This window comes from Alosa pseudoharengus, unplaced genomic scaffold (genome assembly GCF_046254945.1).
Source record: "Alosa pseudoharengus isolate Yale_2024_CS ecotype anadromous, Long Island Sound unplaced genomic scaffold, YU_APseudo_1.1 YU_APseudo_1.1_scf_3, whole genome shotgun sequence".
Classification (NCBI taxonomy): domain Eukaryota; kingdom Metazoa; phylum Chordata; class Actinopteri; order Clupeiformes; family Clupeidae; genus Alosa; species Alosa pseudoharengus.
Genome location: NW_027468718.1, coordinates 8,783,969 through 8,808,239, shown reverse-complemented (window position 1 = coordinate 8,808,239; position 24,271 = coordinate 8,783,969). Strand labels below are relative to the sequence as shown.

At 40.7% G+C, this 24,271-nt stretch overlaps 1 protein-coding gene and 1 long non-coding RNA gene across 2 annotated transcripts in view; one reads left to right on the top strand and one right to left on the bottom strand.

Annotated features, from left to right (window-relative positions):
- The window catches only part of cfap91 (cilia and flagella associated protein 91), a 64,704-nt gene that overhangs the window by 21,963 nt on the left and 18,470 nt on the right, over window positions 1–24,271 (bottom strand). The window lies entirely within an intron of this gene.
- Window positions 2,086–24,271, top strand: LOC143100143 (uncharacterized). The gene is made up of 4 exons (XR_012981849.1): window positions 2,086–2,392; window positions 3,139–3,236; window positions 14,938–15,046; window positions 23,872–24,271. It is a non-coding gene; the product is annotated as an uncharacterized LOC143100143 (long non-coding RNA).

Below are 24,271 nucleotides of genomic sequence, written 5' to 3'. Positions count from 1 at the left end.
CTCTTTCACTCTATTTCTTATCCTGCTATTCCTGCTATCTCTCTCTGTTCCTGCTGGCTAATTTCTCTTCACAAATGCATCTCACTCTCACTCTTAACTGCCTTAATGACATAAAGAGTTGGATGGCTGCAAACTTCTTACAATTAAATGAAAAGAAAACAGGGATAATTATTTTTGGTCCACTCAGCTCTGTTCCTAAAATAAGAAATGCACTTGGGCCACTGGCTGTAAACTGCCACAGTGAGGTCAGAAATCTAGGTGTTCTCCTAGATTCCTCTTTGAATTTCAATAAGCAAGTCAATAGTGTGGTTAAGGGAAGCTTTTTTTCAACTAAGACAGCTAAATGAAAGCCCTGGCTCTCATATACTGACTTGTAATCCATGCTTTTGTTACATCTAGGCTGGACTATTGTAACTCTCTGTATTTAGGTCTGAACCAATCTACCCTTGCTAGACTTCAATTAGTCCAAAATGCAGCAGCTAGGCTTCTTACTGGAACAAAGAAACATATGCACATAAGTCCTGTGCTGGCCCAACTCCATTTGTTACCTGTTAAATTCAGAATTCATTTTAAAGTTTTACTTTTTGTTTTCAAAGCCCTAAATGGAATGGCACCACAGTATATCTGTGACCTTTTAAGTCCATATTGTCCTTCTAGGAGACTGAGGTCTTCCTCACAACTTCTTCTATCAGTCCCAAATGCAACCCTAAAAACTAAAGGTGATAGGGCTTTTTCTGTTGCTGCCCCTAGACTCTCCCTATAATCTCCCTATAGAAATTAAGTCCTGTCACACCATCAGTAGTTTTAAATCAAATGTAAAGACCCATCTATTTCCTTTGGCCTATAATGTCCATTGATTTCTCCCCTTGTTTTTTTTTTCTGAGTTTGTTTTTTTATCTTATTTCAATATTTTATATTTTATTTTATATGATCTGGCATCTTTAACTTTACCCTACATCTTTCTCTAGGCCTATAGTAGTAGTCGTTTCAGTAACTATATGTTTTTTTTATCTACAATCATAATCTGTTTATTATTATTATTATTATTATTATTATTATTATTATTATGTATTTTCATTTATTTATTTATTTATTATTTTTTTGTCATTTATGTCATTATTTTTGTTTTTATTACTGTATTTATTTTTATTTCTGAGCACCTTGGGTCAATTACATTGAGTTTAAGTGTGCTATATAAATAAATCTGAATAAATTACCTCTGCAGGAGAATGGGAACAGAACTGAAGTGGACATCCCACTCAAAACCTGTACAGGTCTCAGTCACTGTACCCAGAGGAAAGAAAATGTTAAAATGAGAGCTCCTCTCTTTCTCAATTGTTTCTCCTAGACAATAATGAGATCACGGTGATATAAAAATGAGATTATTGCTTTTGTCTCCCGCTTCTCAGGTTTGTCTCTGGAGCAAAAAAGTTAAGTTATCTCAGTGTAGACTCCCTTTAATATACAAATGAGATCTCATCAATATTTTAAATAATGCTCAGTGTTGTCTAATTTATACATCTCATATTTTACTCAGGCTGATCCACCAGAGAGCTCTCTCTGTAAACTCATGCAATTCTCATTTCAGATATTTTTTGGTAAATCTCAGATTAGGCTCCATCAGTTCTGTAAAAGAGATCTCTTCACAAGCTTGAACCGTTCTCATTCTAGTCATCTCAGTTTAGTCCTTCTTTGATTTACAAAAGAGATCTCAGCAAAGGCTTATACAATACTCAGACTTGCTCAATTTATATATCTCATATTTTACTCAGGCTTATCCATCAGAGAGCTCTCTAAGTGAACTAATGTAATGCTCATCCAGACCTATTTGTTTTATAAATTAGTCTGATCTGTAAAAGCTCTAGATGTTGTACAACAATTCTCAAATGATTTTCATTGGCTTATTTGTTTTAATTGCACATATTTTCAAGTTCACATTTGCAAACAGTAGGCCTAACCATGTGATGTGACCACCACACATGACGATGCTCTGACAGACCTCTGAAGTTCGCCTACAAAAAAGCTACCATCTATGCCCATATAAGGAGATCACCTGTTAAATTCTCGCGCAGGGAGACAACGAAATCGGAGACGCAGACGTTTTCCTGAACGCACTTTTGTCTTCAACCTTCGAGTAGATATTATAATCAATGGTACGTGAAGGCGGCACAATTTGATTTTTGCTACCCCAGAGCTAACTTGCGACTTGTTAGCAAGTTAGAGAAATCAAGTTAGACTCCAGAGGTCTATGATGGTCGGACGTGACAAACTCGCGTGCAGAAGACTCCTACCAGAAAATGCAGTCTAGATTTGGCGCCCAGTGAAACCAAGTGAAACGGTGTGTGGGTATTAAGGATTGTGCAGAACTTGCCACAACGAAAACTCAGAGAAGGTACATTAACATTTTGGTAATTTGCTAACGTTCTTGCATATTTTTAGACTCAATATATCATTGAACAACCTGACGAAGCAGCACATAAAGTTAGCTAGCTAGTTAATGTTAGCTACTTGTAAGACTGGCTGTGCCGCTTGTATATAAAGCTAACTTTAGACCAGGGGTGGGCAAACTGCGGCCCGCGGGCCGGATCCGGCCCGCCAAGCACTTTCATCCGGCCCGCCAAGCATTTCATTTGGTTATCAGGCTGCTCGCTATTTTTTTCCTGCGATAGAGACGAGGTTGGTAGCTTTACTGCAAACGGCTTTTCACTCTCCTTAGAGAACGTTTATAATGTAAATGTCAAAACATCATGTTAAATAAAGATAACATCATGTTAAACTAAGTCAACTGTTAGTTATCTCCTTTGCAGCAGATCTAACGTGATTTTAATTGGGAACGCGTCTGCACTCACGAGAGGGAGAGAGAGCCGCAGGTTCCAGCTGCCTTGCGTGTTGTTGTTGTGCGGCCCGCCGGCCAATTTTCAAAACCCAATGTGGCCCTTGAGCCAAAAAGTTTGCCCACCCCTGCATTAGAAAATTTAACGTTGCTAGCTTACTTTGCCTTATACAGCTTTAGTCTGTATGTTTTGAATGGTGTTAAGCCATGCTGTAGCCAAAATGCACGGAATTTTAAAATGTCTTTGGGATGTCAGTCAAGATGACGAAGCTAACGTTATTGCCACTGGTTTAAACTGGTTCCAGCTCAATTCCACTGAAAAGAGGCCGGCAGCTTCTTAAAAAATTGGAAGACTACGCTAGACCATCAGATCAAATTGCTGAACAAACAGCGTACCAAAATGGTAAGTATATTTTTCCCCACAATATGTTCTCTTTTGTTTAAGTAAGGGATAATGGACAACACGGTGGTCTGTTTACAGAAGTTAATGCACGGTCGAGGTTGTAAAACGGCCCCGACGCGAAGCGGAGGGCCGTTTAAACCTCGTAGTGCATTAATAGACTAGGCAGGATTTTGGAAAATGTGCTTATTTAAAGTCCCGAAGGCAAATCATGTTAATTTTTGGCATACAACATTTTTAGGGGTTTTGAAGGGTGCTGAATTCAAATCTTCTGTATGCCAGGCTCAAAAATGTCCCATAATGCCTCAAAATGGAGAAATCCAATATGGCCGCCGCCGCCAGGTCAAAATCTAATTGATCACTTATCTTTTAGACTGTACAGGGTAAAAACCTGAATGTAATGTGCTTTTATAGGTTTTCACATATAGGGAATTCAATGTCATGCTCAGATTTAAGATCAAGACTAGAGAAAATGCTTGAAATTAATGTACATGGTTAAAATTGTTGTCTCGGATAATGAATAATTCATGAAAAAAGAGGACCATGAAACAGGTTGATGGCTTTCTGAAGAATTTACTTGAAACATGTTTAGAAGCAAGGTTGATTACCATATTTCAATTATATATTTATATTATTTATCTGTATTTATCTATTTATCTGTATTTTAACTATTTATTTAATAATGCATATTTACCTATTTATTTAGTAATTAATCCATTCTGTTCTAATCAATTCTTTAAACTTCTTGGTATGAAGAGGTAGGCTACACACTTAGGCTATCCTAATCATCCTCATCCTCCTCCTCTCCAGCAGTGTTCTGACAGGTGCTGCTGCAGCTGCATGACTCCATGCATAACATGCAACTTTTCCTGCAACTGTAGCGCTGGCTTAGACATCCCTTGACGCAACCACAGGAGGTGATCTCCTTACAAGCTTTTGGAATTGGTGAAAGATAGTAGCTGTGGCACTAACTGATCATGCACATTTGGATGGCCTGATAAGTGTGTGTTGTGTTTGGGCCACCAACATGCTTTCTTGGCGCCCCCCCCAGTCGTGCATGAATTGTTTAATTATGCCTACGCACACAAGGGAAGCCCGTTGTTGTTTTTTCTCTGGTAAACGTGCGGGTTCTCCTGTTTCCGAGGTTCCGTCAAGGAAGATGGCAAGAGTAGCCAGGGCGCTTGGGGAGTCCTCAGCAGCCTTACAAGCCTCACTTTTTTCTCTTAGCACAAGGCCTGCAGTTCCCCAACCTGCTCCTTCTACCAGTCCGCATGAGCTGGAGGAGGAAGATGAGGAGGCCATTGTGGACGTTGAGACGGTTCTTGCGTCTGAGGGAGAGGAGCTACCTTGTGCACTGCCCTGTGTAGCCAGCCCCGTGGGAGGCGAGCTGGCCCGTCTGTTTGAGGAGGTCCTTGGCAGGGCATCCAGGGCTCTTGATATTCCCCTTCCAGAAAAGCCCCTTGCCTCTGCATCTAGGTTCCACACAGACATGACTGAGCGCCCAGTGGCGGCGCTTATTCCCCTCCTACCAGACTTTAGTGAGTTGGTCTGTCACCAGTTTTCCTCCCCAACTACTTTTCATAGGTGGTCTGGCCAGGCTAAGGTGCTTTCCAACATGCACGGTGAAGGGCTGATAGGTTGTGGCTCGCTCCCCCCAGTGGATCAAGCTTTGGAGCCCCTCTTCAACTCCCCCAACTCCCTCTTTGGTGGTCCCTCCTGCCTCAGTGCCAATGGCAGGACTATGGAGGCTCTGCTGGGTAAGCTGCATAGGCCCATAGTGATGCAAGGCCGCCTGGCTAACAGAGCGGCCATTCTGTCCCTGTATGTTCGACACCTCTCTGGTCTCTTGCAAAGCAGTGCCGGTGATCCCACTCTTTTGATAGAGCTCCAGTCAGCCTCTGTGTACCTCACTGCAGTGTCTAAGGAGCAGGCAGTGTCATCGGGCCGCTCCTTGCCTCAGTTCTAAGTAGCTAGACGCCATCTCTGGCTGTCTTAATCTCAGCTCCAGCAGGCAGACAGAGAACGTCTTTTGAGAGTGCCGGTGGAGCCTGGGTCCATGTTCGGCCCACAGCAGGCGCGTGACAGCTGGCCCTGTGCAGAAGAGGTGAGAGGGTCTCTTGGCAGGCGTACCAGGGGCGCTAGGCGCCCTAGAGCATTCACGCCTCAGCCAACACCTACCTTGCGGCATCCATCTTGGGGGCCGACTGATCTCAGGCAGCGGCTTCAGGCATCCCAGGGGCGGGGTGGCCGCCCACAAGCTGGCCAGGGGGCCAGCGTGCTACTAGCCGTGGCCTCTCCAGGTGCTCTCGTCATTCCTGACAATCTCTGGGCCAGCCAGCCTCACCTCTCAGCTCGATGCATTAAGGCTTGGCTGGAGCAGATCCATGGGTGCTCTCCACCATGACCCACGCTCAGACCTTATGTGCAGAGCTGTCCACCCTCCTGGACAAAAGGGCGATAAGGGAAGTGAGGAGTTCAGACCCCCAAGCGGGGTTCTTCTCCCGTTATTTTCCTGTACCCAAGCACACAGAGGACCTTCGTCCTATTTTAGACCTCAGGGCTCTCAACGTACACCGGTCTCTGAGGTGCAGGTTCATCACAGTTCCGAGGGTGCGGCAGGCCATCAATGCAGGGGACTGGTTTGCTGCCATCGACCTACAGGATGCTTATTTTCAGATACCCATGGCCAGGGCATTGGCAGTTCCTGAGGTTTGCGTTCGAGGGTCAGGTCTTCGAGTTCCAAGTCCCCCCATTTGGAATCTCTCTGGCCCCCCGAACCTTTACCAGGTGCATGGAAGCAGAGGGGGCTGAGGATATTAAACTATCTAGACGACTGGCTCATCTGTGCAACCTCAGAAGTGCAATGCCGCCTACACGTGGCCTTGCTGTTGAAGCACATTCAGGACTTTGGCTTGCGCCCCAATCCCAAGTAAAGCAGGCTCCAGCCTTCCCAGGTCACCACCTTCCTGGGCATGGTCCTGGACTCCAGGAGGGCAACCGTCTCAATGTCTCAGTTGCTTCATGTTGCACGCCCAGGTGGAGTGGAAACTCTTCCTTCGCCTCTTGGGCCTTATGGCCCTTCACATGCGCCCAGTCCAGAGGTGCCTGTTGAGCCTTGGTCTGTGCCCCCAAGGGCCCTCCCAGGCCAAGGTGACTGTGTCCCGCAGGCTTCACAGGGCCCTATACTGGTGGAGAGATCCCGCCAACACCGAGAAGGAGAGTGCCATGGAACCAGAGATTTGTGACTGGGTCGTATTTACAGACGCATCCCCAGTAGGCTGGGGCGCCGTTCTCGATGGTCAGGGCATCAATGGTCTCTGGACGGACCCTTGGCTATCCCAGCACATCAATGTCCTGGAGCTGAGGGCTGCTCTCCTCGCCCTCCGACACTATCTACCGTGGCTAAGATGTGATGGTGAGGACCGACAGCACGGTGACTGCGGCCTACATCAACAGACAGGGGGGCTTGGGGTCTCCAGGTCTTTGCAGCCTGTCGACAGACCTGTGGCTCTGGGCTCATCCCCTGTTCAGCTCTCTCAGAGCAGTTCATGTGCCGGGGGCCTTGTATGCTGCGGCCAACATCTTGTCAAGAGGGGGCCCACATCCCGGAGAGTCGAGGCTCTAGTTAGCTTCTTCCTATTCACAAAGGCTAACTAGCTAACGTTTTTTTAGTTTCTTACGATATATTAATTATTCAGTTAGCCTATACATAATCCTCACATAACAATATTCACATGCTATTATAGATGTATTACTTGGTCCTAAACAAATTGTTGTGATATTATGTTATAGTTTACCTGTTACTGTTGAGCATCATGTGAGAGGAGCAACATAATTGCTAAAAAGTGCCTCCTCAGTGTATAGGTAGAGGGTGTGGCCTCATTCAGGGTTACATATGGGTATTTGTGTGTGTGTAGGGGTACGGGTAGGGGTGGGATGGGCAAACATGTCATCATAGCACACTGACATCAAAACAATAAGCTTCAGGTACAATATTTCAATAGTAGGCAAATCTAGTAGTAATAGCTTAAGAGTTTCAAGCATTTTCTTCAAATACTAAATAAATAGTTAAAATACAGATAAATAATATAAATAGATAGTTAAAATATAAAAATAAAAAACATGTTTCAAGTAAATTCTTCAGAAAGCTATCAACCTGTTTCATGGTCCTCTTTTTTCATGAATTATTCGTTATCCGAGACAACAATTTTAACCATGTACATTCATTTCAAGCATTTTCTCTAGTCTTGATCTTAAATCTGAGCATGGCATTGAATTCCCTATATGTGAAAACCTATAAAAGCACATTACATTCAGGTTTTTACCTTGTACAGTCCTAAAGATAAGTGATTAATTAGATTTTGACCTGGCGGTGGCGGCCATATTGGATTTCTCCGTTTTGAGGCATTATGGGACATTTTTGAGCCTGGCATACAGAAGATTTGAATTCAGCACCCTTCAAAACCCCTAAAAGTGTTGTATGCCAAAAATTAACATGATTTGCCTTCAGGGTTAATTTGTTTTCAAAATTGACCTAGACTATAACTTCCGATAAAGGATTTTGAAGGCCGATACCAGAGAATGTCTAATAAGGGGAGAACTGCCACTCTCGGAAAACTTCCGGTTTCTGAACTGGTTGCAGTTCCTTCTGTGGTTCCACATGAGGGCGCTCGTCCACGAGTGCAGAATGCATGGAGGTCTATGGAGCTGTACCCCTCAAAATCCACTTTTCTTGGGATATAATTTTTTTTCAAGTAATTTGAGTATTGCATTCGAAAGGGGAGGCAAAGAAAATACACTTGGTTGAGTATTATATTTTTTAAAGTCACTTAATTGTTCTAAAAAGCCTTTCAAATGTGTCAATGATGTCATTCATTAGCACAATGCTAGCGTGTTATGTGCAACAACGACCCAACCTGTAAGAAATCAAAAGGACATAAGTACTCGTTCATTCAACTTTTGACCTATAACCCATGTTGAAGTTATACAAACTACAATCAAATCTGAGATTAGTCAACGACAATCAGGTGAAAGAGTCAAATTTAGCTGTCTAGCTCCATTGACTCCCATTCATTCTGCACTCATGGCGATCGCCCCCAGTGGAACTCTGGTGGAACTGCATCCAAAATTCGGTACAATGGGACTTAATACGGAGTGGCAAGGCGCTCTGCCGATACCAATACAAATATGTGTTGATTTAAAAATCCGATATTCCGATATATCGGCCGATGTATATTTTTTTTTTCAGAAACGCGCAACAAAACATTAACAGATTTCCCTAACATTAGTTATTTGTAGTTATTTATGAGTATTGACTAAAATAATATGATAATGCATTTCAAAAACAAACTTGTTTATTTTTAAATAATATTGTCACAGTGGAACAGAGGAACATCAAAATATATTAAAGTTCTGATAAATAAAATGTATAAAAATAAAAAACTTAAGATATGAAACTTAGTCTTTTGAACAAAAACATAATAACAACAACAACCAAATCAAAGTTACCAGTATTAAAAGACTTAGCAAGCTTCATAAATATAACTTTGAACTAAGACTTAATAATTACAAAAAAGAATGATGACATTATTACTATCATCATCATTTGTATTACCATTAAACAAGATAAAGGTCACTCTTAAATGTTTGAGTGTGCGTGTGTAATAATTAGTCCCTATTGCCTTATAAGCTACCTTATAAACTTAATGTCAGCTTGCTTATCCCTTTACCTGCACTTTTAAAATTATTTCCATCAAGCTACATCAAACCATTTTCAATCATCAGTTGCTGCCTGCCTTCTAAAACCTACTATTTAGTGATCTAAATCCATTATGTAACGCGTTAATGCTGCGGCTGAACGACAGTCTGAAACGCACACTTGGCGTCATTGGATTTCACACACGTGTAAAAGAAAAGCTAACTTTAATGCACAAGCTACGTTTTGCACAAGCTTGATACTTTTTCTCTATGTCTAAATGTTCACTCCTCGCACGTATTACTTACATTTTACAATGCAGGGATTGTAATTACAGATATACTTGTTATAAATCATTACTTTATTTAGGCAGAAAAAGTTTGTTGTGGTTTCCAAGCTCATTAATGTTAACGTTAGCGGTCTTCCACTGATATTCATGGCATTAGCTAGCTTTGTGGTTAGCTAGTCTATGATGAGCCTAATTTAGCAATGGATAACGTCATACTGCAAATTGTAAAACATACGCTTTCAAAATAACAGGCCGGGGAGAGATGATACGTCTCACTGCTATAACTGTCACGCTATTAAAGAAATACATCTTCAGTCACATTGTCAAAAGTTAAAAGGACAGACAGTCAACTACACTGTAACAACGTAACGTAATTACTAGCGAATACCGTTTCACTCTCGGCTTATTTAACAGCAGCAAAACTGGACATTGATTTCACGAATTTTGTCATGCTTATTTGAGTTAAGAGAACTGATGGGGATGTTCTTTTAATTGATATTTCAAGCAATGTATGTCTCGTGACCAAATCACCATGAACACACTTCACTGATGATCTCACTCGCGGATAACTGGTTCTCTCTGCCCGACTCTGGCTGGATCAGCAGGTTGCAGGATGTGTGGCGCGTTATACACGAGTGTTGCCAGCAGGGACAGTGTAGAGTGCCCTCTGGTGGACAAACTATACAACGCCAACACTCATGACATGGTTGAAGGAAGGGTGTTTCGTCCGTTTTTATTTTATTTTTAAAATATTCATTTATCGGCCATTATAAATGCCGATACCGATAGTTTGGAAAATGCCTAATATCGGCCCGCCAATAAATCGGTCGGGCTCTATTCTAAATGGATGCTACGGCCAAAGGCCAGTCGTTAGTTCTATCTCTCCTGTTGTCAAGCGGGCGTATCCCAAGATTCTGATGAACTTTAGCTTTGAAACATCGCTTTTACTTAGCCTGCTGTCATCCATCTAAAAGCCACCTCCATCATATGCTACAATGTTGCAATGTTCTGAACGTCTGCATTGATGCAACATGACAGTTCATTTAAACTTCACAACGAGTTTGGCGCAGGCACGGTGCTATGGGTGGGCCTGGACGGGCCTAGGCCCACCCACTTTTCAACAGGCCCACCCAAAACTTTTGTATTAACTTTAATAATAATAACTTTTAATATATTTCAATTTTGTCAAGAATTATTAAAAAGCGGCAAATAATCTCATAATCTGTGCTAAAATAGTCTAAATGTTTAGTTTTCAAAACTATTTTAAAAAGCTGATGATGTTTCTGTGCAAGTTCAGCAGTGCCAGATACGTGAGGTTCTGGGTCGGATCTAGCTTGTCGGTGTGCTAGGCTAGCTCCAAGTGATCTGAAAGTGTGAAAATAATTTCCAGTAAAGGACAGTGCTGCAACAGTCGTTGTTTAGGTACCTTAAACGTGCACAAACGGTCTCGTTGTATCGCTGCAACCAGGAGATGAAGGAGAGCTGAGATCCTAACACCTAGCACATCTCTATGGCTTAATAATGGCTTCTGAAATGCTTTTTTTCCCAATGCAGCAAACGTTGTTGATATTGTGATCGTTGATCCGATTTGCATTAAAAGGCCTAAGGGACCTTTCGTTATTTATAAACGGGGTCACCGGAGGGATTTTGAGTGCTTCAATCAAAAGTTGCATGACCCTCCCCTGCCTGCAAGAAAATTTTCAACGACCCTCAAGCAGTCCTTTCAAAAAAGACATGACCCTCCCCGGCCAATCGTCAATAGGCCTACCTAGCGCTATATGGAGCACTATGAAAACACATCGACTTAAGCAATCGTTCTAAACTCACCCTCTGCTTTCTGATCTTACACATCACACTTCACCAAGATGGTGGCCATTTCTGTAGATTTACTCACTAACATTGTTGTGGAAACACAATAAGCATGGAAACTAAATGCACACTTCTTGCAACTGCATTAGCCTACTTGAAATAATTTACTCCTCTAGTAAGTATTCACATGAAATAAAACAATAAAACATTGAGACCATTCAACAAAACACACTGGGTAATAACAAATTCAACACATGAACTTGTTGCTATGGACTCGTCTCTAGGCTTCCTCAGTCGTTGTAAAGCTGCCGAAGCTGAACATTATCCAAAACTCAATTTCTCAGACGAGCGTCAATTTGGGAGCTTGCTACACTCCTTTCTTCTCAAATGACTTGAAAAGACCGTTTGCACAATTTCGCAAATAATCACAGGGACCGAAAATACATGCCAACTTTTTCCGGGTTTAGGCCTATCATTTTAACTTTTCCCCGCTGTCTTGCCGTTTTAATATTTTCCCGTAGAATATCCCATATTACTGTAATACTCTCATAACATTAGTCCTGCATTCTGGCCTGTCTCTGTGTTGTCCTGTTGTTACCCCTTGCCCTTCCAGAGAAACAGATGTATTCAAATCATCGTTTTGCTTGCTTGAATGCGAACTCAGAGTGATGTTAACCTACAGTAGGCCTATTTAAGTTAACGACGTGGTTGTTGTGAGAGCACGATTCATTGGCGCTTGCAGTGTTCGGCCGTAGGCTATGTCTACGTGCGCACCTGCCAGGCTAAGAGCCAAAGAAATCCCCCTGTATATTCACTCCAAGTTGGCCTACCATAACTTACCAACTCTAGCCTACACTGTAGTCCATAAACTGGCTATTTATATGACCAATGTATTTGTATTCTGTATTCTGCTTTATGAAGCAGAATTTACGCACTGCTACTTGGAACGTAACACATTTTTGTTGGCAGGAGAGAGAATGACAGCGATTAACAAATTGCACTTGTTGCTGGTTACCAATAAATACTATATATTTTTTTGCAAACAACAAAAACAGAAAGGATGGAGACAGCAAAGCTAGAGATGGGCAGGGACAAGGTCAATTGGTAGAAATGCTTGTCAAAACGTTAGGAGCTGGATGTGTGGATGAATGAAGCACAAGTGCTTTATAAGCATGCACACTGTTTAAAGTTAGGCTAGGCTACACGGTAAACTACAAGTAAACCAAAGTTAGCTTTTTTAGGGCTGGATAAAGTTGACCAAATGGATATAGGCTGTTAGGCGTGAATAAAGTAGGCTATTTGTTGCTCCAACCCTTCCAACGTTAATGGGGACGGATGTTGACATTTTCCGTATTTTGCGTGAGAAACCCGGGAAATCTCCCTTATTTTCATTGTTCAATATTGACAGAGCTATGGAACGAAAGAGAACGTTATATGGCGACAGTAATCAACAATCAAACAAGCCACTTTGATTTTTTGCTGTTTTCATTAATACAAAAGATGGGTGACCCCCCCCCTCCTAGACAAAAAAAGTTAGGTGACCCTCCCCTCAACAAAGAATAAAAAGACATGACCCTCCCCTATTTTCCTCCGGTGACCCCGTTTATAAATAACGAACGGTCCCTAATGGGTGTGATTGATCTTTATGAGCTCTCTTGGAGCATGTTTTACATGACAGATGACGTTGTCAATGAACAAGTTCTGTGCCCGAGGGGTAGTCGCCAGCTGATTTTGCCAGGGCTTCAGCCCCGAATGTATTTTGTACAGCTAACAAATATGAAACCATTATTCCGATCGCGCATTGAAACTTTGAGATGAGATGGACGTATTTAACATACAAGCAAACACGGGTGAACTCACTCTTGTTCATGCAGCAGATTTAACATGAACGTTACCTTCCATAACACATAATTTGGAACGTAGGCTACGTGCGCGCGCGAGGTTGGGCATGTCATTGTTTGCATTTGATATTTGGTATAGGCCTACGTTACAAGGAAATCATGAAGTCCTCAATAACAAGGTGGTGGTGGAGTTATCCTGTTCTCGTCATTTAGACTAGCCTACAAGTTCAGGTTTGTTATCAGCCTCTAGCCTACAGTCTGGAGCTGGCCAAAGAGTGGTGGCCTACTTTGCCTAGTTGTAAAATCGAATTAGTGAGTCTTCAATGTTCCCTTCTCCCTAAGCTAAGCATAACAAACCATATAATATTGCTATTTAAAAGCCACTCTGCTAGGTGGCTATATAGTCGTTTCTAATAGCAAACAGAAAATGTCAAGATAGCTAAATGTCATTACATCCTCTAATTGTCAAAATATTATTGTCCATAATATTCAATAAATGTGGTGCAAATGAGGCTTGAGTCAGTGGATTAATTTATGAAAAGTGAGCAGCAAGTCAGGCAAAATGGGAATTATGAAAACCGTTTAGACTCTATGGGCTAAGCCCCGAATGTTTTCAACTGCCCTGTATTGATTGAAACTGTCGGGCAGTGTGATTGATCTGTATTGTGGAAAACCTAAAACAAATGAAATATTCGACCTCATGTTATACAAGCAGAACTAAACTATGTTTGGGATAAATATTAGATTCCCACTTTTACAGCCTATAGGCCTTAGGTCTATTCGAGAGATGCGCTAAAGCACAGCCAGCAGGTATGGTGCGTAATGGAGATTCCAAAGCGCTCTTATTTGGTCAGAACCAAGGACAGTGATCGAGGATAGGTATGTCCGTCCTTTTTACAATGCAACAAACTATTTAAAGAGCATCAAGCTATTCAAATCTCTATTATGTAAGCACAAATAATATAACAGTATATTAGTCAGTCATTTTTATTAGGTTAAACATTGATTTGATAAAGTTTTTTTTAAGGCCCACCCACAATTGGTCTGGCCCATCCAAAACTGGAATCCTGGCGCCGTGCCTGGTTCGGCGAATTAATATACAAGTGTGATACGGCCAAAAAAAATGGATCTACTTCATAGGTGTGCAGATAACATACGGTTAACGGTCGTTCTAAATTACGTAGGACAATGGGAAATTCAACCAAGCAGTGGAATAACCTGCTATAAATTACAGCATATTGTAACAGGAGTGAAAGGGCATTCTTGTAACCCAGGTAAACTAGGAAGTAGCGTTGCTGCGGTCGAGGGATCGAGAAATAGGCAAGTCAGCATCTGCAGTCATGAATAACTTACCAGTTAACATTTCTTTTGCAATTAATATAATCTGTAGCATGCAAATCAAACCAGCTATTAGCCTAACTGAAATAAAACCATGATATATCTAGGTATGGTGAAGGGTATGTGATGTGGGGCTATCTATCTATCTTTTAATTACAAAGGCCAAGGGAACTTTATAAGGATGCATAGTATCCTGAGTCCATTCAATAACTGGCCTTTAAAAATAAAAATCTGCCTGCCTCTATGGGATTTTAACATAGGGGGTTCCTTACTTATGCCCCCTGTATTTTAAGGAATAACATTTATTAATTTACGATACCTGGTTCATTTACAAAGAATATTGGTGTGTTTAAAGGTTGGATTTTTCCCTCATTTTTTAATTGAGACATTAAGATCAATTTCCAACAGATGATTTATTGTATTCCTCTGGTTGTCTTAACTTATGCACAGTTGATGGTTTTATAAAGACACCCCTACACCAATAAATAGTTCATGTAGACTGTCACACAATGGTAAGTGGAACATTGGCCACAGCTTGTAACAACTTCATTTTTTACCATTATTTGCGTAGGGATGTGTACACAAGGATGTGTAACCTTGTGTAACTTTGTGTAACTTGGGAATTACAACAGAAAGGAACACGTTTCAGCTAATCAAAATCAATGACTGGAACTGTCAGTTTCAGAGCTATTATTACCACACTGATAGATTGATTTTGCTTTTTATTTGCAGCCTATGTTATGCACTGTGGAACGCTCTGCGGATGGACAGTGGAATCTGCAAAGGTCAAGAAGGCTTTTGTTACGAGGGCTGGAGGTTCCAAAACATCCATGAAGCTGGGGTAATTTTCTCTTAATTTAAATTATTTCCAATTGTGGTGAGCATTATTGGTGGGCTTTTTATAAAGGGTAGGCCTCTATTGCACCAAAATTATTCAACCTTTATACAGTTAACATCAAACTGTGTAGCTACGAAAGCTACAAAATCACATTGTCATAGAAATGATAGAGGCGAAATTTCCACTAGGTTTTATGAAGATATTTTACAGATTTTTACACCAAATGGCGGGCCGCGATCCAAGTCCGGACCGTGACGTGATCCTATCCGGACCCAGACCATAATAGCCTAATTTAGATTTTCACGTAAGATTTCAAAGCTGCGCTAAATGTTTCGTTGGTTAGGATAACAGCATTTACTTCAGGAACCATCATTTCGCTTGCTGCTACTCAGCCAGTGAAATCTGTGAATTCTGATAAAGTCGAGTCAGTGAGTAAAGTAGCTAGCCTAGAAATCTAGACGCACCCTAGCGGCGGCAAATTAATTTGCTCAGCCTGTACGTCTAGTATCGAACCATAGGAAGTTCTATTGGCTTAACACCGTGGATGTTCTCCAATCACAGCGCTCTATTTCGTTAGAGAGTCTTAAGGCGGGCTTAACAGGATAACGACATCCTGCGACGGTGAACAACAAGGAAGGTGGCTATGGCGAACGAAGAGCGGTTGTTTGAATCGGCGTTGGCGTCAACTTTGGAGGAGTTGGACTTGTGCTTTTCTTTGAAAGTAGAGCAACACAATGCACTTAAGTCATTCCTTTCGAAGAAGGATGTATTTGCCGTTTTGCCGACCGGATACGGATATGGTCGTATCGCTGGCCTATTGCATGCCTAGGCAGTTTGAAAGACAATTCTCTGCCCGCCCCTTGGATTAAGCAGGTGAATGATTCGATTCCAGACTATACATTTCAATGATATAGGATGGCCCGCCAGGCTATAAAGTAGCCTACTATGGGGAAGAGACTGATAGCCTGAAACGAGCGAGGAGAGGAGACGGGACGAGAAACAATCAGATGGATATCTAAGTTAACGATAGGTAAGTTATTTTCAAATCATCGATTGCTCAAAGAGGAAGAAGCTAGACAGCGAGAACAGAGCTTTATATAACGATACGGAGGCAATGCCACGCAAAACTGTCACGTCCGTAACGCCAACTAGGCTAAATATGGATGTGACAGTTTTGCGCAGAATTGCCCTGGACCTCTTCTATTCTGAGACAGGCGATTTTTAAAAGCGCCAATTTGAAGCACCTCTACTAGACAAAGCAAATTGAGCAAGCATAGGGTAGGCTAGGCCCATTCAACAGTGAACTGAGACCACAGAATATTTTACGATTTAAGAAGGCAATATGATTGATCCACCACAATCTAGTTAAGCCGACATGCATTCACTGCCCAACAACGTGATGTTCCTGGGTTTCCAGGATTTCGGGTCAACATAAAAAAAAAAAAAAAAATTAAATTAAACTGGCTGATTAATGGGTTCAAGGAACCAGCCTTGTCTCAGCTCAAATTATTTTATTTTAAGTTCACGTTAAGATCTTTAAAATAGCCAAGGATACTCAGTTTTTCTCCCCAATCACTCTTATCTTGCCTTATTTCTCCTCATTTCAAATGTTGCCTTTTAGGCTACTTATTTTATTTCACATTAAACATTAAGCCTAGGCCTACAATCTTCTTGAATTTCCCCTTGGGGATCAATAAAGTATCTATCTATCTATCTATCTATCTATCTATCTATCTATCTACAACTAGGCTCCATCCATCCATCCTAATATTATATATACATAGTGGCGATTCTAGACATTTTCAACAAGGGTGGCACTAGTGAGGCACTGATTCAAGGGTGGCATGAGGCAAAACATCCAGATAAACAGAAACAGGCTCAAGATGTGAAATTAGCACAAATACATTAGGGAAACCAGACACAAACACCATACTCATAAATTGAAGGACAAAAAAACACAAATACCTTACTCTCACATAAAATGTCTTTGTATTTGAATAAAATTTAATACAAACATAAAGTTAATTATCTAAGTTGTCTGTCACTGGGCTATGCTGTTCTAAAACAAATTCCATCATGGGGACATTCAAATATAATCAATTTTATTATATTACTGTAAATGAAGATATACAAAATATACTCATCCAAGACATTTCCCCCACTCTATGGCCATCTATTTTTGTAGCTGTTACAATAATTTGACCTGCTTTTTTGTCTATTTGTTTATTTTCTCAAGAAACTTGAGGTTGGTATGAAGGAGTGTATTGTGTATGTGAGCAATTTCATCTTCCTGAATCTCAATATTATGATCACAACAAGTCTGGGCAAATTATTAATTAAATTTTCACGTGGGGTAACTTGTTGCAGGGCAACCATAACCGGTTCCATGTGCTTTAAAGTTCTCAAGAAACTTGAGGTTGGTATGAAGGAGTGTATTGTGGATGTGTGCAAACATTGTGCACGTTGCACATGGTGCAACTTCTTGCAGGGCAACCACATAACCGGTTCCATGTGTTTGAATTGGATGACTAAAGGTCTCAAGAAACGTATCTCCCTGAATCTCAATATTCTGATCACAACAACTCTGGGCAAATTACAAGTCAGCACCAGTGCTGCATTCATTGTTTTGCACTTTTATAATCACATCACCAAAAGTAGGTTATTGGTTTTACCAAAATAATTTGGCACTATTTTTAAACTACAAACCTATAAAGTATTTTGATACAAAATATGATGCCATTTTTTTCCAACTAAAAAAAATAAAAATGACAACATACTATTTTGTATTTTACATACATGTATCAGACATACTGCCTATCCCTGGCTGTTGGCTGCAGCAACTCAAGCTAGGTAGTACTGATTGTTTTGTGTTTGTTTTGTGTTTATGTTAGTTTTGATCCAATTTGACAGCTTTGCTATGTTGCCCACCCAAAATTTCTACCAGCCCACCCAAATATAGTAGCCTAGCCTAGGTTAGAACCAGCCCTGCCCTGCATGAAGACATATTTTATGATAATAATGGAGAAAATGTTAGCAAACTTTAGGTTTTTGTTAATGGAATCTCCCGACCCTCATTAATCTATTTGCGCAACAGCCCACATTCTGCCTTCAATCCAGCGAGACAAGTGAAATAAATGTTTTTTTTTTTTTAAAGCTGTCATCGTCATAGGCACGATCTTTAGGCTACCTCTGTTAAGCCTACACAAAGTTGCGTATTAAGGAGTATTTCCTGATCGGGGAAACCTTTCGTTCCACAGTTCAATTGTGCCGCAGGCCAATAAAGGCAAGTGTGTTTGCCACTTACATTTCTGACGTCTGACACTTCACACTGCTGCAAGTGCATCAAGAAAGGTCCCGCCTTACACCATGTTAATGGCCAATCGTAGACTAGGATTTGGGGTGGCACCTGGGGTGGCCAATCGAATCTCAAGGGTGGCCTGTGCCACCCGGAGCCACCCCTCTGGCTCCGCCCCTGTATATATATTATTCATACATACATATACATCAGAGGAGGCTCCTTCATTGAGGAAAGGGAGGAACACCCTCCCTAAAATTTCAAAGAAAAATAAAACATATATAAAGTGAATTACTAATCTGATAAATTACTGTTAATATTACTATTTTTAACACTTTGAATGAACAAAATCGTTCCCTTAGGTCAAAATGCCAACAGCACCCCCTATCGCTATTGAAAATTACTGTATGGAGGAGCTTCCTCCTCAAGCCCCTCATTGAAGTCCATTATAAACGCCTCGGACCCCAGCGGCTCGTGAATCACGTCGTTTTCAATGGCCAAGGGAGGAAGCTCCTCCGTACAGTAATTTTCAATTGCGATAGGGGGTGCTGTTTTTAGCGGCAACGGTTCAAGAACGTTATCTGCAGTCTACGAATCTTATGTTGAACGGAAAGCTTGTTTGTTGTTTGCTCGTGAAATAAACTGTACAATGGAATCAGAGGACAATCTCAAATATTTTATACATTCAAATACACTGCGAATACACTGATGCATGATGAATGTTTATCAAAGCAGGAAGACCAGCTCCAAAAATTCATATTCCAAAACAAGATGGTAAGGCTAGTGTAGGCTACTGAATGCTACATAGTCAGACAAATAGGCTACTCGTGGCTAACTGGTAACGTTAGCACAGAAAACAATCAGCCATAGCCTACTGCTGGCCTGTCACATACGTGGACAGTTCACTTGGTGATAAAACATTTTTGGATAGTTATGCGTTGTTATAATCATCCAAGTTATGCCTTAACTAAACAATTGTTAAATAAGGTTCTTGTTGTTATGTTCTTGTTTTCACCGTTCTAAATGTATCTTTGGATGGTAACATTGTTAATGAATGTTTCAGACCATGATGCATTCCTTTAATGACGTCTTCAATAACATTTGCCTTTCAAGTATGCTTTCATAAATTCCCACTTAGCTATTACAACCTGTCTTTAAATTATAGGGATTTGGCTTTAAAAACCATAGCATGTTACAAATAACCACATTTAAGGTCTATTTTTAATGGTAAACAGTTACGTGGTTTTATAAAACAAGTGTCTATTTTTATTATTATAGACTTTTCTGCCAATGTATTACACTGAGCAAAACCTCCAGACTTTTCCGTAATTTTGCACATCTGGAAAACAGTATTTCATAACTAGACCTACATATCTTCCCTGACTTCCCAGACCTAAATTTACATGTATGTACATTTACATTTATTAATTTAGCACTATTATCCAAAGTGACTTATATATTTAAATTATATTACAAAGTCTATTGTGCCGCCCCCCCCCAGACCCCCCCGAGAATGTCAGAACAGCATTTATTGCACAACATTGCCAGTTAAAATGCTACATAGTACATACTGCTGCTATAAATGTGTCTGGGTAGGCGGCCTACATACTCTATTGTTCACATATGCCACCAACACCATCACAACCTCACATTTGCCACTAATGCCAATCAAGCAGACATTACTTCCTCCGTTATTTTTTTAACCACCAGCCGCCACTGATATACATAGCCTAAACATTATGATGCTCCAGACCTTTTCCTCCAGAGGAAATTTTCCGTAACGACCTCGCTGAAGATTAATTGAATACCCCTGGTGTATACTGTATTTTCTGTATTTTTTTTTTGTTCTTGACAATTGTCAGTGTCTCTTGAGTGATCAGAGCTAAATGTTTTGGGCTAATTTGGATGTAATATTGAGTCATTGTCTTTGATTTACCGGATTGACCCTAAAGCACTCCTTGTTTACAAATTACTTAAAGGACAAATCCGGTATGAATTGATCCATAGCTCTTGTTGGAAATCACTGTGTGCTGTTCATAGGAAAAAGAAAATGTGGCACAGCCAATTCTGAGTTATGGACAGGGAAGTATAGCCCAGAGCCGTATAGAAGTACTTTTGGTATTCCTGACATAATGCAGGGTAGCCGCGGGGTCTTAAAAGTCTTTAAACGGTCTTAAATGTCATGTTCCTTAATTAAGGTCTGAAAAAGTCTTAAATTCTGTTGCCAAAGTCTTAATTTTTTAAACGAAGGTCTTCAATTTTAATTATACTAGCCTGCAAGCAAGGTGAAATGGGGGAAAAAACTAGCCTGGCGGGCCATCCTATATCATTGAAATGTATAGTCTGGAATCGAGCCATTCACCTCGCTTAATCCAAGGGGCGGGCAGAGAATTGTCTTTCAAACTGCCTAGGCATGCAATAGGCCAGCGCTACGACCATATCCGTATCCGGTCGGCAAAACGGCAAATACATCCTTCTTCGAAAGGAATGACTTAAGTGCATTGTGTTGCTCAACTTTCAAAGAAAAGCACAAGTCCAACTCCTCCAAAGTTGACGCCAACGCCGATTCAAACAACCGCTCTTCGTTTGCCATAGCCACCTTCCTTGTTGTTCACTGTCGCAGGACTGTCGCCATCCTGTTAAGCCCGCCTTAAGACTCTCTAACAAAATAGAGCGCTGTGATTGGATGACGTCCACGGCGTCAGCCAATAGAAATCCCTATGGTTTGAAACTAGACGTACAGGCTGAGCAAATTAATTTGCCGCCGCTAGGATGCGTCTAGATTTCTAGGCTAGGAAAAAACAACAACAATGTGAAAATTCAACAGGGGGTTGATTAACGTCAGAGATCGTCAAATTTAGTGTTGCACGGTGCACCGATACTACAAAAGTGTCGCAATAGCTATTAGCAGTTGTCACAATACCTAATTTTATTAGTATCAATACTTTTAAGAATGACCGTGTTCTTGTTTGTGTGCACAAGGCATGCTTCTAGTGCCTCCTCCCCAAGCCTGTGGCTGTGCGTCTTTTCTCCTCACACACATATGCACAGCTGTCGTGCCATAAACAGCGAGACATGGCTGCTAGTTTAGCTTAAGTGATTCTGTGGTAACACATAATAATAGGCTAATATCAAGTTGATTTGCTCACTTGCACCTCTCAACTTTGTGTTGCTAACCTACCTAGGCTATGAGATGTACGTAGGTCTACTATTGGGTTTAATGTTATTAGAAATAGGCAGCGCAACCTTTGCAAACTTTTACATCTGGAGAGAGCTCCTTGCTAACTAATTCTGCTAGCTCAGGTCATGTATGTAATTCGTAATTAGTGCTAAAATCATTATTGAACATGATCCCTTCTATGAACTTGATAGTTTTTTATTTACATTTATTTTATCTAATGACAGACAACAATGAATTGCATCCACATATCCTTATGCATTATGTGCAACTATTATTCACTAGCCTAAAACCGTGAGACTGAAGACTACAGTAATTACTCACGTATTTCTTTAAGTGACAAACACTCAATTACACCTAGGCCTACACACCACATTAAAATTTGCCTAGGTGTAATAATTTAAAAATAAATATTAAGTATTCAAATGACTAAATATGTTTAGCAATTAAGCAGATTAATAGTAATTATGCAGATTAAAAAATACTATACATTAACTGTACACTTTATATGAATTCGAAGGTATATGAAATAGAAACATATGAAATAAGCCATAATTTTCCGTGTGTGTGGAAAGAGTCAAGCAGAATCTAGGATGCCCACTGGTGTGAATGATAACACTATATTCAATATTACTGATGATGTCAAGGTGGTCTGGGCCCCCAAATCAAATACATTTTTTAAGAATTATCGAAGAAGTATCTAAATCGCAATTCTTGATGTGGTATCGGTATCGAAACAATAATTTAGATATTGTGGCAACTACACTAGTCTAATTTCTTAGGATATGCGCAAACAATACTTTGGGTTTTCGCACCGCCAGCAATGAATCAACATAATCAGTCGAAAGGAGAGGACAGCACATCATGGGGAAGTGTTGTTTTAATTGTCATTATGGATTTGATCTGGTGTTTTACAACCGCATAATGGGTGTGATGTAGGTCTTAATTTTCATGTAAGTGGTCTTAAAAAGGTCTTAAAAAAAGTCTTATTTGGGGTGGTCAAACCTGGGGAAACCCTGTAATGGAAAGAAGATACCGAAGGCTTTTTTGCCATATTGAGTCAGCTTTACTTTCTTGTCCATAACTTGTCTAGGTTATGACACATTTTATTGTTCTTTATTACACGGCTCTTCATAGTGCTGCAGAATGCTCCATTCACTGGAATGGGCCTTCCCAACGTTCGGCGGTCTGCTAATTCTGAATAACAGACCGTTGCTAAGTATAACAGACCGCTGTCAAGGAAAATGGGCTTTGTGCTTCTAAGTCAATTCTTTCATATCACTACGCAAGGATTGGAACTTCATTCAAAGGTGAAAGCAGACGGTTGATCAGCTGTGTTCTAAAGAATGTTTGATTCAAGTTCAGCGTGTGTTGTTGCGAACTATTTGTTTCTCAGCAAAAGCCATGATGAAACGGTAACAAATAGGCTATAGCCTAGGCTATGTAGGCTAAAGAGTCATATCGTGGGGAGTTTATTGTGTCGTTTTGGTAAGTAGCCGTGTAATAAGCAGGATAATGTATAGAACACCGGTCATTGTCGGGAGATAGGTCCCTTCAGGGCGGAACAAGACCCCTCCGCTGCGCGTCGGGGTCCGGTTCGCCCTGTCGGGACCTATCTCCCGACAATGACCGGCGTTCTATACATTATCCCTTACTTGTCCTTTGGACAGTGCCTGGTGAGCTCGAACAACAAGGCTTTGAATCAGTTTACACCAGATTTGCCCTTCAATGAGACTGTGTGACATGTTCCAGCAATACTCATCACTTAAACCTCACTGATCACAGGAGAAATGTTCCTGTTGAAACCCACTATCAGAACTAAACAAGGCAACGCTGCATTTAGTTGTTATGCGTTCTGCCTATGGAGCCAGCTCCCAGATGACAAAAAAAATTGCCCAAATTACTTTTTTGACATCAGGACTCTGAACTAAACTATTTTCAGATGCCCATTTTTTTTTTTACACTGAATAGGCTTAGTCTAACCAAAACAAGGTTTTGCCTAGTGGTAAGCTGGATAGGGGTTCATCCTAGCCTGACAATACAGTTTACTCAATAGATGAGGTGAGGGAATTCAACAAACTTGTTTAAGCTTGACAAATATATCAATACAATCTGTTTTTCAATTGGGCAACATACTGTATAGCAAATGTGAGTGGTAGCTATCACATCCCCCATTCTGTGTTTAAGTGATTAATAAGGTGTGTCTGATCTTTGTGCTGTATCAAAATTCCCACAGTTATGAAAGCAGACGGTCAAACAAATGTCTTACTTTGTATTTTTGAGTGGCTCACAAACTAACAATGTTCTATTTTCTGCTCTTCTCTACCTGCTCCCTTTGGTTGGTTCCACCACCAGGATAAAAGACGCAGATTGACCAGCCCACGCTTTCATCCACCATTGTACACAGTATGGCACGCTTTGGCACAAGTTCAGTTTGTTTATGTTATTGTTTATTAGTTCATTTCTCCATGTTGTATGATTTATAGATAGACTTAAATTGTCATTGTGCAGTTGGTCCGTACAATGCAATTTGCTTGTGCAGCTTTTAAAAATAATACTCACATACACACTCACACACACAAAAAAAATAAAAATAAGAATACACATTATAAAAAGAACATATCAAGGCATTAACATGCTTCCATTGCTTGAAGTCCATTTTAAAGTGCAACTGTGCAAGCTCCCATTGCTTAAAGTCCATTTTTAAAGTACAACTGTTTTGCTTTGTTTTATAAAATAAAAGTTTGAAATGCTA